Source organism: Vombatus ursinus, unplaced genomic scaffold, assembly GCF_900497805.2.
Source record: "Vombatus ursinus unplaced genomic scaffold, bare-nosed wombat genome assembly UNPS02014784.1, whole genome shotgun sequence".
In the NCBI taxonomy this organism is placed as follows: domain Eukaryota; kingdom Metazoa; phylum Chordata; class Mammalia; order Diprotodontia; family Vombatidae; genus Vombatus; species Vombatus ursinus.
The window spans coordinates 31,661,312-31,676,062 of NW_020954562.1; the positions used below are offsets into that span (position 1 = coordinate 31,661,312).

General features: G+C 35.2%; 1 protein-coding gene across 5 annotated transcripts in view; it reads left to right on the top strand.

Annotated features, from left to right (window-relative positions):
• Positions 1-14,751, top strand: part of SPOCK3 (SPARC (osteonectin), cwcv and kazal like domains proteoglycan 3) — a 706,138-nt gene that overhangs the window by 537,840 nt on the left and 153,547 nt on the right. The window lies entirely within an intron of this gene.

Here is a 14,751-nt window from a genome sequence, read left to right on the forward strand (position 1 = left end):
AGATGAAACAAGGATTTTATTTTTGTGTAATTGCAGGGGACAGCATTAGAAAGAAACATCAGGTGAAAATTACAAGAAATCAGAGGTTTCCCCTTTTCTGAAAATTTTCAAACAGCTTGTGCGACTATCTCTAAGAGATACAATGGAAAGGAGATTGAACTAAATGATTTCCAAGATTTATTCCAAATCTAAAGTTCTAAGATTGTAGAGGGGTTCATCTTTTGTGAAAGTCTGTGAAGAGAGTAAAGTAATCATTAGATCTGAATTTAGGCATCCTAGGTTCAGGCTCAGGTTCCTCTAGATAATGGCTCCATGCTTGTGGTCAAGATATTTTATGTTTCTAAGGCTGATGTTATTCATCTCCCAAATGCACCATTTACTTCAGAGTGTTTTTGAGAAAAGCATTGTTAACTTGAAAGCACTAAAGGAATTGTAAATATTAAAGGTAATAGTAGTAAGTCACTGAGTGACAATCCCTTTAATCCCTTTTCTCCATCATGCTAATTTTGATACTTTTATTAAGAAGTTCTAAAGAAATACAGGTAAAAGAGAGGATAAATACATTAAATAGAGCATGTTTGTCCTATGTAAAATGTTACATGCATGCATATAAAGACACAAAGTAAATACATAAACATATGGATTGAGTAAATACATAAATCCATTCAAAATAAAAAAAATAATAAATAATAAAAAACACTGAAGCAACAACATCATTTGACCTGATAACCATTGATTTTCTACATGGTTATTGAATGATTGAACATGAGATGGAAGCATATTAAATGTAGGCTGATACTATGCATGTGTGTATACAACTACTGCTGCTGCAAATGACAGTAGAAGCCCCAGGTATAGAAAGAACAACCTATTGTTATTAATTTGGTAATTATCAAAAATGTTGCACAAAAGCACCATTATCACTATTTCTATTCTTGTTAATTATTGCAAAGCATCTGATTCAGGTTCATGTTCATACCTTATTTATATACAAATATATAAAATATATACAGGTACAATAGAACTTCTAGTATAACTGATGTCAACTGTTCTGTATTTAAAACATGCTATAAACACAAGTCTAAGAAAATTAATATAAAGTGGTATTTTTCAGATATAATTTAAGTTGATTTTAATTCTTTATGGTCTTACCTCCATTATCATCTGACATATAGATCTAAATAATAATTCCAAGTTAAAAAGGACTTGAACCAAAAAATCTAATTAATCACTTATTGTATGAATGACATCAAACTATTATATATATTATAAATAGCTTCATCAAAAACATATTAACCTGTTTCTTCATATCAAGGAATCAATCTTATAATGTTATTTGAACAAGTATAAAATTTATAATGCATGTCAAGGAAAGATAAAACCTAAAAGTTTCCAGCTTTTATTTTAAAGTCATATTGAAACAGTAAATGAAGTAATACCTACAAAGACCTTGGTCTTTTCCAGGCAAGACATATTAAACAAAAAGATAATAAGAGACAACTGTGGCTAAATATGTTAAAATACTTACTGGTTTCCTAAAATCAAAATTGGACACAAAGAAAATATTTAAAACATTTACCACCTACAAAATACCAGTCTCACTACATACTTTTTGGAACTTTAAATAAGACCACAAAATGGTTGGAAATTATTCTTACAAAAAATGATACAATACCAAATTTGAGTCACATCTCTAAGGCAGTCATATATAGATTAATGCTGTCTTGCCAAGAATTCAGAAGAGAATTGAAAGGCATTCTTAGATCACAAAATAAATGATTTTAAAACACATAGGAATACTTTGAAACCAACATATATCAATTAACTGATCAAAAGTCAAGGATGTTAACACACTTTTGGAGTTACCAAATATAACCAAATATAACCAAAAGTGATTTATCTCTAGTTATAATAACAAATTTTAAGAAATAAATCACAAAATTATCTATAGGTTACATGTACATGAATTTAAAATAAGTGCATCAAACAAATGTTTTAGTCAGACAGAAATGTCTGGGGGGAAATGGAGGTGATTTATGATTGCAATTCAGAATCAAGTATTTGTCACTATAAACTAGAGATTTTATCCTTAAGGAGTCTGGATTTTATAATCAACACATACTATGCAAGGGGATACTGGAAACTGTGAAACTCAGCATTGCAGACTGTAAAAATTTAACACCTGCTATTGGAAATGATTGTAATACCAGCATTCTTTTATTTCAAATTCCACATTGGGAATGAATGAGACATTCACAAATTACTAAACAGTTAACAAAAGGAGGTATACTTTTCCCTGACACAGAAAGTATGTGTAGCAAGGATACAGTAACACTTAGATTTTCTGGACATGACCACACTCATCTCCACATGAAAATGTCATTGGGCACTTTGTGATAAAGGGCATGGTGATTAGTGTGGTCCTGAGAAATACAATCTGTCTAATGGTCTCAAATACCCACGGTTAGATTTTCTGCAAACCTGAGTCTAACAATTAATTTAAAAGATAGATATTCAATAAAAAGACTCAGTTGAAACTTACCTAGGGAAAAAAAAAAAAACAATCTTTAAAAAAAAAGTTATTTGCTCTGAAAACACCTCAGGCAACAAACATGCAAGATGGGTTAAGAAATATACTGAGCACGGGGCATCTAGGTGGTGCAGTGGATAGAGCACTGGCCCTGAAGTCAGGAGGACCTGAGTTCAAATCTGGCCTCAGACAAAACACTTGACACATACTAGCTGTGTGACCCTGCACAAGTCACTTAACCCCAATTGCCAAAAAAAGAAAAAATACATATACCAAGCAAAGATAATAACAGCAAAATAACATGAAGATTATTGAGGGATTTCTTTCTAAATATGTTTAAGGGTGAAATTAAAAATCAGAAATGATGGAGGAGAAACAAGCTTAAAACCTCATAAGCTAAACCTCATGACACCCTGCCTAATCAAAGTTTTAGTAGAGCTACATTGGAAGGATAGGGGACAGGAAACGAAGGAGAAAAGGTAGAATGGAATGTGTTATGCACCCATAGCATGTCAATGGTCAATAATGAAGGGGAAATAACTGTTATACAAGGGATGAGAAAGGATAAATCTTTTTTTTTTTTTGTAGGAGTGGTACTGCTGCTGATGAATCTTCTTATGAGAGGAGAGATATTTTATAAAGGGAGACTGAAACCTTTCAGTGGGTACGATCTGCAGAGATTTGGTGCTTAAAGAGGTCTCCTGCCTCAGGAGAAGGAGGATCAAAGAATCTGATGCAACAGACACACAGAAGAAAGGGAGGTCATGGACCTAAAGAGGAGATTTCATGGGACATGGGAAAATAAGTGACCATAGAGAGAGCAAAGGTTAATAATATACAATCAGGGATACAGGAAAAATTTTTACCATGAGATGATATCTTAAAAGAATTAAAATTCTAATAGTGAACCTCCCCTCTCCACCCCCACCCCCCCCAAAAAGGAGACCTGGGCCAAAATGTCAAGGTAATAACATAGAAACTGCTTAGAAGAAGGAACCCCAAATAAATATCTTTAAAAACTTTAATTCCATGAGGAATACAGAGAATAATTAAGTAAACAAGTCATTAATATAAGGACAAAAGAATAGACAGAAAGGGAAGTTAAATAATGAGAGTAAAGGGGAAAAATCTTTAAGAAAAAGGTACAGTAAACTGAATTTATAAAATAAATGAACAAGTTAAAGGTTAGGGGAGGAAGGGAGATTTTATTTGACTACTTAACTGAGAACAAAATAAGGGTAAGATTTAAATAAGTAAAGGAAAGACAGGCATAGAAATTAATAAGAAAAACTCCAGAATTAGGGAAAGGTGTAACACATGAGAAAGTGGTAGACCTTGAAGGTAAGGGTAAGTCAAAGGAAATAGGGTTGTCTTAAAGTAGATTAAGCTTAAAATAAATTAAAAAAAACAAGTATTGTAAACATGGATGAATATGGGGAAAATCCTAATTTGTCAAACAAAAATTAATGTTAGAGGAAAATGGGAAAAATATAAATCTGACTCAAAATTTTAAATGTGAATGGATTAAACCAGGGGTGAGGAACCTGAGTTCTCAAGGTCACATGTGTCCCTCTAGGTCCTCAACTGTGGCTCTTTGACTGAATCCAAACTTCAGGAAACAAATACCCTTAATAAAAGAATTTGTTTTGTAAAACTTGGACTCAGTCAAAAGCCCATACCCAAGGACCTAGGAGGCCACTTCTAGGCTACAGGTTCCCCAACCCTGCTCTAGGCTAATCATCCCCAGTTATTTCTCCTTGATAAAATTATTTGTTCTATGAAGTTTCAATTCAGTCAAAGGGCCTCACTTGAGGACCAAGAGGACCATATGTGGACTCTGCAGGTTCCCCACCCCTGGATGAAACAATCCACTAAAAAATGGCAAATTGGATAAGAGAACAATGCCCTTCAGTCTGTTGCTTACAAGAAACAATCTAAAATACAAGACATACTTGGAATTAAAATGAGAGGTTGGAACAAAATTTAAATGTATGATGGGGGTCTAAAAGAAGTGTGAATTGGAATCTTGCTAACAGGTAAAGCAAAAGCAATCATTCACAACTTAGAAAGGGACAAACAGTCAAATTACATTGTGCTGAAAGGAATCAAAGACAAAAAACCAATATCAATATTAAACCTATGTGCTCCAAATGTTTTAACATCTAAATTTATAAATGAAAAACTCTGACCTAGATAAGACATAGACAGAAGAGGGATAGGAGATTTCATTGTCTGCCTTTCAATTTTGGATAACTCTAATAGAAAGATAAACAAAACAGAAAATATAGAATTAAATAGATCACTTGAGAAGCTAGAGCTAAAAAACTAATGATCCCATCTAAATTGCATTTCTAAAATATATGCATGTATATATATATATGTGTGTGTATGTATTTCTCAGCACCACATGGAACTTTTACCAAAAAAAAAAAAATGATGCTCTATTAGGACACAGATGTATTGGAAACAAGTGTAAAAAGGATCTTGCATCATAATAGAGAGAATATATAAAAGGGGGGAAGTATATGGTGGATGTGATGCTACAGTGTTGAGACTGCTGGGAAGTGATGTGGAAGGCTGATTTGGGGCAGGAAGATGTGAAATCTCATCTTTCAAAAGCAATATTCCCGGGGACAGAGTCTAAAGTTCCAGGGTTAGGGGATGAGAATAACAGCCAGTGTATGGGTAGCATAGTATTAAAATGGTTGTGAACCATGGCATACAACTGTTTCTGAAGAAATCATGTTGAATATAGCTCAAGGGACAACGAAGAAGCAAATGGTAAACAAGATAAAACTATAACACATTACAAATCAGGAATTTTCCAAAGAGAAGTTCTGTGAAGGAAGTTATCAGGAAAATGTGCAGTGGGAAAAACAAAAGTCAGTGAAAGTAAGCAGCAACAGAGTAAGGGTCCACGTGGTCCCATTGGTGAGGTTGCATCACTTGTGCTGGTAGCCTTCTCACAATCTGAAATTACAGCATCACTGATGGGAAAATACAGGTGAGGCAGGGACAGTGTCTGATTTCATCATTCTTACAATGCAGTTATAAACAGCATATTTATAAAAGAGTAAAGTTATAAGGAGTACATTTAGATCACAGAAACATTGGAGAATTGCACTCATGTTGTATAGTTTCATAATGCACTATAACTTAGCTAATAGTTTTATATGCTTTAAGATTCTATTTTCAAGTTTGTCTTGATGGAAAAACCATACAACTAAAAAGTTTTACGTGTAGTTTTAGTGGCCATTAAATGATTCAGAATATTCCTTTTATATATGAATAATTTGGCTTAAAGGGGTAGAGAAATTGTGTTTATTATGAACATATAAAATATAAGTGAGAAGAAACTTTTCAAAGACAGACTTGAGAAAGACCATTTTTTGAGAGCTTTAAGAGTTTTATGGTCCCTCAGTTCATTTGCATATAACAATTATAAGACGTAAGAGGGTAAAACAAACTGAATAATCACATAAAAGTTTGAAGACTAAGAGATGATTAAATTAGTACTGTTGACTTCATAGAGGACATTTTGTAAGGTTTTAATCTCATAAATGAAAAGTGAATCACAGAGTACCAGAAGACTGATCTAAGGCATTTAGAGCATGATGAACAAGTTAAAGAAGCTTGGCTAGACTGCACAAAAACAGAAAGAGAGGAAAGTGAGCTGTTTGAAGTAAAAATTGGAGCAGCCACCTGACAGAAGGCTGCATCTCATAAGATGCCTGATTGGTTAAAAGAGAAAAGAGAGCTTTTATAAGAAATTCAATGTCAGTTCTTGAGAGAAGTGAATCTTCTCAAAAGTGCCTGTTGCTCTCTCTCTGTGGTTTTAGGGGGAAAATAAAAAGGGGAAAAGTTTTCTTCAGCTCCTTTAATGTGAAGAAAGAAATTATTAGATGTAACTGGACAATGTAGCAGACTTCATGAATGAAGAGCTGGCTATGCTTTTCTGTATTGAGTAGCATGAGTCAACTTGATGAGCTTTGTAGTTCTGTGGTTTAAGAGCTACTGTTTAAATTAACTCTAAGCATTCCTAAATAGCTGATCTAGCTATTAGAAAAACAAATGGAAAAAGTTTCAGTTTGGAGTATGTTAAGTCTTTCAGCTGTCTGGGGAGTCTACATGTCATACAGTGATGAATTTAGATTCACGGAACCTGAACTTGAATCCTTAGTTATTTACTCTGTGTGTGTGTGTGTGTGTGTGTGTGTGTGTGAACCTGGGCTAGTTATTTCACTTTTTGGGGTCTCAGTTACCTTCTTTGTAAAATGATAATACTGGACTAGATTATCTCTAAGGTATCTTTTTAGTCTAGGTCCCACATATCCTTCCAAAAACAGAATTTGATACTTTTGATTCCACCAGGAGAAAGAGATCATCTCTTAACTCACCCATTTATACATTTTTGAATGTATGAACATTATACATTTATATACATATATGTTCAGAGAGAATGTGTGTATACATACATACACACATATACATGCATATACATGTATACATGTCAATGTCTATCTATATTTTGAGTACCTCAGCAATTATCTTTTGAAAGTCTTTGACAATAGTCATCATAGGTTCATAGAGTTAGAGTTGGAAAAGATCTAATGCAACCTTCTTTATCCTACTAATAAGGAAACTGAGGCCCAGAAATGTTAAGTGTCTTGTTCCAGGGAAATATAGCTAGTATTTGTCTGAGGTTATAAAATTCAAACCCAGGTATTTTTAACTTCTAGTCACTCTTTTGTATCATGACACACTGCCTGTTTTTTGTCTTCCTTGGACCAAAGGAGGACCTAGTGTACCTCTTGGGTGAGGCATATCTTGTCCCAGACTCATATGATTTGTTAGTTTCCTTTTAGCTACTCAAATAAACCATGTGATCATATGTAAGCCACTCTTAATTATTTGGTGAGGTTCCAGTTTTTGTTTATTTGCCCTACTAGCAGCATAGAACACCTCCTGTGGAAATCCTACAATAGAATCTCTTTGTTTACAATTTGAGATTCATCACAAATGAGACAAGATGGCCCAGGGTAGAGTTAACAGTTTCAAATTCCCAACTACCAGCTTCTTCCCATCTTGGGGATTACTCAAAGAAAAGAGTTTAGTATTTAATATTATTTATAGTCAGCAACATAAGCCACTCCCTCTGTCCTTACTGATAAAATTAAGTACGGTTAGCAACATGAAATACAGAAGGAATAATCACTTCTGAGTGTGATTGGAGAATTATTTTTGGAGACAGTTTCAAAAGAGCTCCCCACTGGTTCCTCACCTGTCTGGTTAACCCCATGTTTCTTCCTTTTCAACTCTCTCCCACCATGCCTCATTGTTAGGAATGGGTTTGCACTAGACAGTCAAGTTCAGATACCCTCCAGGTAAAATACATACCCTATGACACACAGTAAACATCTGAAGCTATTTCTTACTAGTGCTATTGTAAATAAATACCTCTGTTACCCATAGAGATGGTTAGATCTTTGGTTAGATCTTTGGTGACTTTTCTTAAGAATTGCTAGTAACTATATGGTAACTGGAAGGTGAAACATTTGCAGTCCCCTTAAAAGTCTTCCTACCCAACCCTGGGAAATATCATGCTGAATTATTTATTAGGGGCAAAGTCGGATTTTCTCTAAAACACAGGGAGCCAATGCCATTGTAGTTAACTGAGGAAGGTTGGGGGGTGGGATGGGGAGGAGTAGAATTTTATCTATGGGAGAGTGGGAGTTACAAGAATGAATTAGAATCAGAGCTTCGAGGCAGAGCCAAGATGATGGAGTAAAAGCAGTGAGTTGCTTGAGCTCTCCCTCAAACCCCACCAAATACCTGAAAAAAAGACTCTAAGCAAATTCTAAAGCAGCAAAAGCCACAGAAAGTGAGTGAAACAAATTTCCAGCCCAAGACAATGTGGATGGTTGTTCGGAAAGGTATATCTCTCCAGGCAGGGACAGCAACACAATTCAGTGTGAGCATGCAGGCAAGACAGGCCTCAGAGATCCTGGAGCAGCCCTTAGAGAACTGAATCATGGGCAGCTGTGGCAGTTTCCAGATTTCTCAAGGTCAGTAGGAAAACTCTGTGACTGTGGTGAGAAAGAAGCTTGGTCCCAGCCCAGTGCCCGTGTGTAGCCCTAGGGCAATAGCTACTTTCCAAGCTCCTGGCCCACAGACAGAGGGGAAATTGAGAGGTTGATCAGAGGGGGGTTTCAGGGATCTCTTTGCTGGTGCAGGATTCTTTTGCTTTGCCCTTGCTTGGATCTGGATCACAGTTCTAGCTGGCAGTCCTGGGGTGAGGAGGAGCCCTGGTGTGGTGGAGCTTGTAGTGGTGGTGGAGAGGGAATCCTCCTCACAGTTACAAGGTAGAAAAGAGTACATGTGACCATTCATAAATCAGAGCACAGTTCAGGAAAGGAATAAACACCTCACACCTTATCATACCACCTTGGAAGAACTGAAAATATATAGCTCCCTACAAGTATCTCTGAAAACAGTAGCACAAAACCACTAAAGCTTGGGACAGTACATTCTCCACACTGGAAACAGACTGCTATCTTAACAAAGAGTTTAAAACTCAAGGAATTGACTGGAATCGTGAGCAAACCTCACAAAAAAAAAGTCAGACCATGGAATCTTTCTTTAGTGACAAAGAAGATCAAAACTTATAACCAGAAGAAGAAAACAAAATCAAAACTCCTACATCCAAAGACTCCAAGAAAAAATATGAATCAGTCCCAGGCCATGGAGGAGCTGAAAAAGGATTTTGAGAAGCAAGTAAGAGAAGTAGAGGAAAAACTGGGTGGATAAATGAGAGTGATGCAAGATAATCATGAAAAACAAGTTAACAGCTTGCTAGAGACCCAAAACAAAAATACTGAAGAAAATAACAACTTAAAAATAGCCTAACCCAAATGGTAAAAGAGATCCAAAAAGCCAATGGGGAAAAAAAATGTCTTAAAAAGCAAAATTGGCCAAATGGAAAAAGAAGTCCAAATGCTTACTGAAGAAAATACTTCCTTAAAAATTAGAATGGAGCAATTGGAAGATAGTGACTTTATGAGAAATCAAGACAGTGTAAAACAAAATCAAAAGAATGAAAAAATAGAAAACAATGTGAAATATCTCATTGGAAAAAAACAACTGACGTGGAAAATAGATCCAGGAGAGATCATTTAAAAATTGTTCGACTACCTGAAAGCCATAATCGAAAAAAAGAGCTTAGACATCATCTTTCAAGATATTATCAAGGAAAACTACCTTGATATTTTAGAACTAGAGGGCAAAATAGAAATTGAAAGAATCCACCAATCACCTCCTGAAAGAGATCCCCTAAGAAAAACTACTAAGAATATTTTATCCAAATTCCAGAGTTCCCAGGTCAAGGAGAAAATATTACAAGCAGTGAGAAATAAAAAAAAAAAATTCAAGTATTGTGGAAACACAATCAGGATAACACAAGATTTTGCAGCTTCTATGTCAAAGGACTGGAGGGCTTGGAATATGATATTCTGGAGGGCAAAGGAGATAGGATTACAAGCAAGAATCACCTACCCAGCTAAACTGAGCTAAACTGAAGGATTATCTTCAGGAGAAAAAAAATGGACATTCAATGGAATATAGCACTTTCAAGCATTCTTGATGAAAAGACCAGAGCTGAATAGAAGATTTGTCTTCCAAATACAAAACCCAAGAGAAACATGAAGAGGTAAACAGGAAAGAAAAATCATAAGGGACTTATTAAGGTTGAACTGTTTACATTCCTGCATAGAAAGATGATATTCCTAACTCATGAGACCTTTGTCAGTATTAGGGTATTTGGAGGGAAAAAATTATATGTATGTAGATAGATAGATAGATAGATAGATAGATAGATAGATAGATAGATAGATAGATAGATAGATAGATAAATAGAGGGCATAGAGTGAGTTGAATATGACAGGGTGATATCTGGAAAATAAAATTAAAGGGTGAGAGAGGATTACACTGGGAGAAGGAGAAAGGGAGAGGTAGAATGGGGTAAATTATCTCACATAAAGCAGGCAAGAAAAGACTTTTACAGTGAAGGGAAAATGGGGGAAGGTGAGAGGGATTGAATGAATCTTATTTTCATAGTATTTGGGTTAAGGAGGGAATAACATAGACGCTCAATTGGGTATGGAAATCTATCTTACCCTACAGGAAAATGGGGGGCAGAAGGGAACAAGAGAGCAGGGGGATGGCAGAAGGGGGGGCAGATTGGGGGATGGGGTAATCAGAAGCAACACTTCTAAGGAGGGAAAGAGTCAAAAGAGAGAGTAGAATATATGGGGTTGGGATAGGATGAAGGGCAATATACTTAGTTTTTCACAACATGACTGATATGGAAGTGTTTTGCATGACTACACATGTATAATCTTTGTTGAGTTTCTTGCCTTCTCAATAAGGGTGGATGGGGAGAGAGGAAAGGAGAAAATTTGGAACCCAACATTTTAAAAACAAATGTTAAAAAATTGTTTTCACATGCAATGGGGAGATAAGATATATGGGCAATGGGGTATAGGAATCTATCCTGCCCTATAGGAAAATTGAAGGTGAAGGGGATAAGAGAAGGGGGTGGTGGAGATAGAAGGGAGAGCAGATTAGGGGAAGGGGTATTCAGAATATGTGCCATCTTGGAGTTGAGGGAGGGAAAAGATAGGGAGAAAATTTGGAACTCAAAATCTTGTGGAAGTGAATGTTGAAAAGTAAAAATAAATAAATTAATAAAATCTGAAAAAAAAATAGAATCACAGGTTCTATGAGATAGAGGGGACCACAAGGGTCATCTAGGTTCTTAATAGACTATAAGTTCTGCATTGTTTTTCATATTGTCTTTTTATCCCCAGTCCACTGTAGAATGTTTTGCCTTTTAATATATTTATGTATGTAAATGCAAGCTTTCTTCCTTCAGTGCAAAATATGCCTCAGTTAAAGTAAAGCACAATTGTTTAGAATTTAGTAGGAAAAAAAAACTGTGGGTAGGGGACAGAAAAAAAGTTGGAACTCAAAATCTTATGAAAATGAATATTGAAAACTATCTGTACATGTAATTTGAAAAAAAAATACTACTAAATACTCTCAGTGCTGTCATCCTTCCTTTGAGCAATGGAGTCTAGTGGATTCCTTTATGTATTCCTCCCTTCTTACTGTATCCTCATCTTTACCCCCTTCTGCTCAGCTCTTCCACTGTCTCCTTCCTCAAGAACATCTCTTTTTCTCACCCCTCCCCCCAGGCTTTAGCTTTATTAAATTCTGTCCCCTTTCTAGCAATGCCTGATTCCTAAACTTTCTGGCACCAAGCACCCCCACTCACTTCTACCTCAAACTACCTTTGAAAGAGTTGAAGATTTCTATATTGTAGAGGTAGACGCTGAAAGAGAAAAAATTTTTTACATAAGGGGACAAAGGGAGAAACAAAGATGGAGGATAAACCAAAGCTCCCAGCCATGCCTTTCTGGCACTAAATTTTAATGATGAACTTTAAAATGAACTACACTGAGGGACCTCTATGCAATTATCCATCTGGAGTGTTATTTTAGTTTTATTAGTTGTTGTTGTTGTTGCTGTTGTTTTCCTCCTCTAGTAAAAGTGGGGTTATTGACATCTACTTTCTCCAACTCCTGCTCTATTGCTCTATTCTGGGTCAGAGGTCTCTATTCTCCACTCCTTACTTATAGTGAATTTTAAAGTAATATGGAAAAAAAAATTAGTTATCTACAAGTCTGATGAAGTTCCTTGAGTCTCAAAAAGGTTAAATAACTTGGCTAGTGTCACAGAACTGAGTTTTCAAGGTGGAATCTGAATCCAAGTCTTCCTGTCTTAATCCAAGCACTCTATTTACTATGTTAACCTGTAAACTCCTTGAGAAAAGGGACTTTTTTATTTTTATCATAGGTCTAGCATAGTACCAAGCATATAGTATGACCTTAACAAATACTTGTCAATACTAAACTAGTTGTTGAATGAACATATGTTGATTTAATTGAAATATCTATGTACCTGAATAGTAATCTGCAAATTATGTTGCTCTGGCCTTTGCTCAGATACCTTTGATGTGGGGGAAACCATTATCTTCTGAAATAATATAGGGCAAAATATTTCAAGTCTGCCTCTATTTTAATAATCATATTCCTTTTAAAATGTTTTTCTTTTTTTTCCCTCTCCTCCCCCCCCCCAAATGTTAGAACTGTGGAGTATTGGGTCTAACTCTTTGTTTTGTTTTGTTTTTAATTTTTAAAATACCTTAAAAAAAATGAGTTCTAAGATTTCTCCCTCCCTGCCACCCCTCTCCCACACATTGAAAAGACAAATAATGTGATATTGATTCTACATGTGAAATCATAAAAACATTTCTATATTAGTCATGTTACAAAAAATAAAGGCAAGAAATTAAACAAATAAACTTTAATCTGCACTTAGTTCATCATATTTCTCTCTCTGGAGATGGATATCATTTTTCATCATGGTTGGTTAGAAATTATCTTAGATCATTGTCTTGATTGGAGTAGCTAAGCCTTTCACAGTTGATCATCACTATGATACTTTATTACTGTGACTGTGTACAATGTTCTCCTAGTTCTGCTCACTTTACATTGCATCAGTTCATATAAGTCTTCCCAAATTTTTTTTCTGAAACCATCTGTTTTTTTATTTCTTAGAGCACATTTCTTAGAGTATTCCATCACAACCATGTGCTACAACTTGGTCAGTGAATCCCCAATTGATGGGCATCCTCTCAATTTCCTTTTCTTTGCCTCCACAAACAGGGATTTTTTAATAAATATTTTTGTGCAAATAGATCTTTTTCATTCTTTTAAAATCTCTTTGGGATACAGACCAAATAACGGTATTATTGCTGGATCAAAGGGTAGGCACAGTTTAAAAGCCTTTGGAATAGTTCCATATTGTTCTCTAGAATAGGTGGACTAATTCACCACTCCACCAGTAGTTCATTAGTGTCCCAATTTTTCTACATCCATTCTAGCATTTGTCATCTTAGTCAATTTGATAGGTGTGATGTAGTATTCTCAGAGTTATTTTAATGTGAATCTAATTACTAATGATTTAAAGCATTTCTTCATGTGACTATTTATAGCTTTTATTTCTTATGAAAATTGCCTATTTGTATCATTTAACAATTTATCAATTGAGGAATGGCTTTTATTTTTTTTATAAATTCCACTCATTTCCTTATATATTTGAGAAATGAGGCCTTTATCAGAGAAACTTGTTTTACAAATTCCCTTCCCCCAATTGCCTGCTTTCCTTCTAATTTGTAGCCAATGTAGTCAATTGGTTTAGTTTGTGCAAAACCTTTTTAAATTTCATGTAATCAAAATTATTTATTTTACTTCCCATGATACTTCTTTATCCCTTGTTTGGTCATAAAGTCTTCTCTTATCCACAGATCTTGCAAATATATTTTCCCCATGCTTCCCTAATTTACTTATGATATCACCCATTTTAACATTATTTTAGTATACAGTGTGAGAGGTTGATCAATGCCTACTTTCTGCCTAACTGCTCTCCAGTTTTCCCTGCGATTTTTGCTAAATAGTGAGCTCTTATCCCAAATGTTTGAATACTTGAGCTTATCAATTTACTACTGTGTATTCTGTACCTAACCCATTCCACTGATCCATTACTCTATTTCTTAGCCAGCACCAGATTGTTTTGGTGATAACTGCTTTGTAATATAATTTGAAATTTAATACTGCTAGGTCACATTTCTTCACATTTTTTTTCCCACAGATTCCCTTGATATTCTTGACCTTTTGTTCTTCCAGAAGAACTTTATTATTTTTTCTAGCTCTGTAAAAGAATTTTATTGGTAATGATTGAAATGGCACTGAATAGATAAATTACCTTAGGTAGAATTGTCATTTCTCTTATATTGGTGGTCAGAAGAAACTCTACCAGGGCACTCTTAGGGTTTCGCTTAAGAACTTTGGAATGGATTGTGGGACATGAGAAACATTGTCACAGGACTACTCAGTATGGTGTGCCCTCATCTGAGAAGGTGCTGTACTCTATGAACAAAGCAGAACTGAAGTAGTGAAAAAGAAATGTGAGATGTGCAAATTCAGAGAATCTGCCAAAATAATCACATGGGATATTTGTTTCCGACCTGTGGTAGAACATTCCAAACTCTTATTGGTCTGATCAGTCACAGTCAGACACACTGTAGCTTGACTTTAGCATAG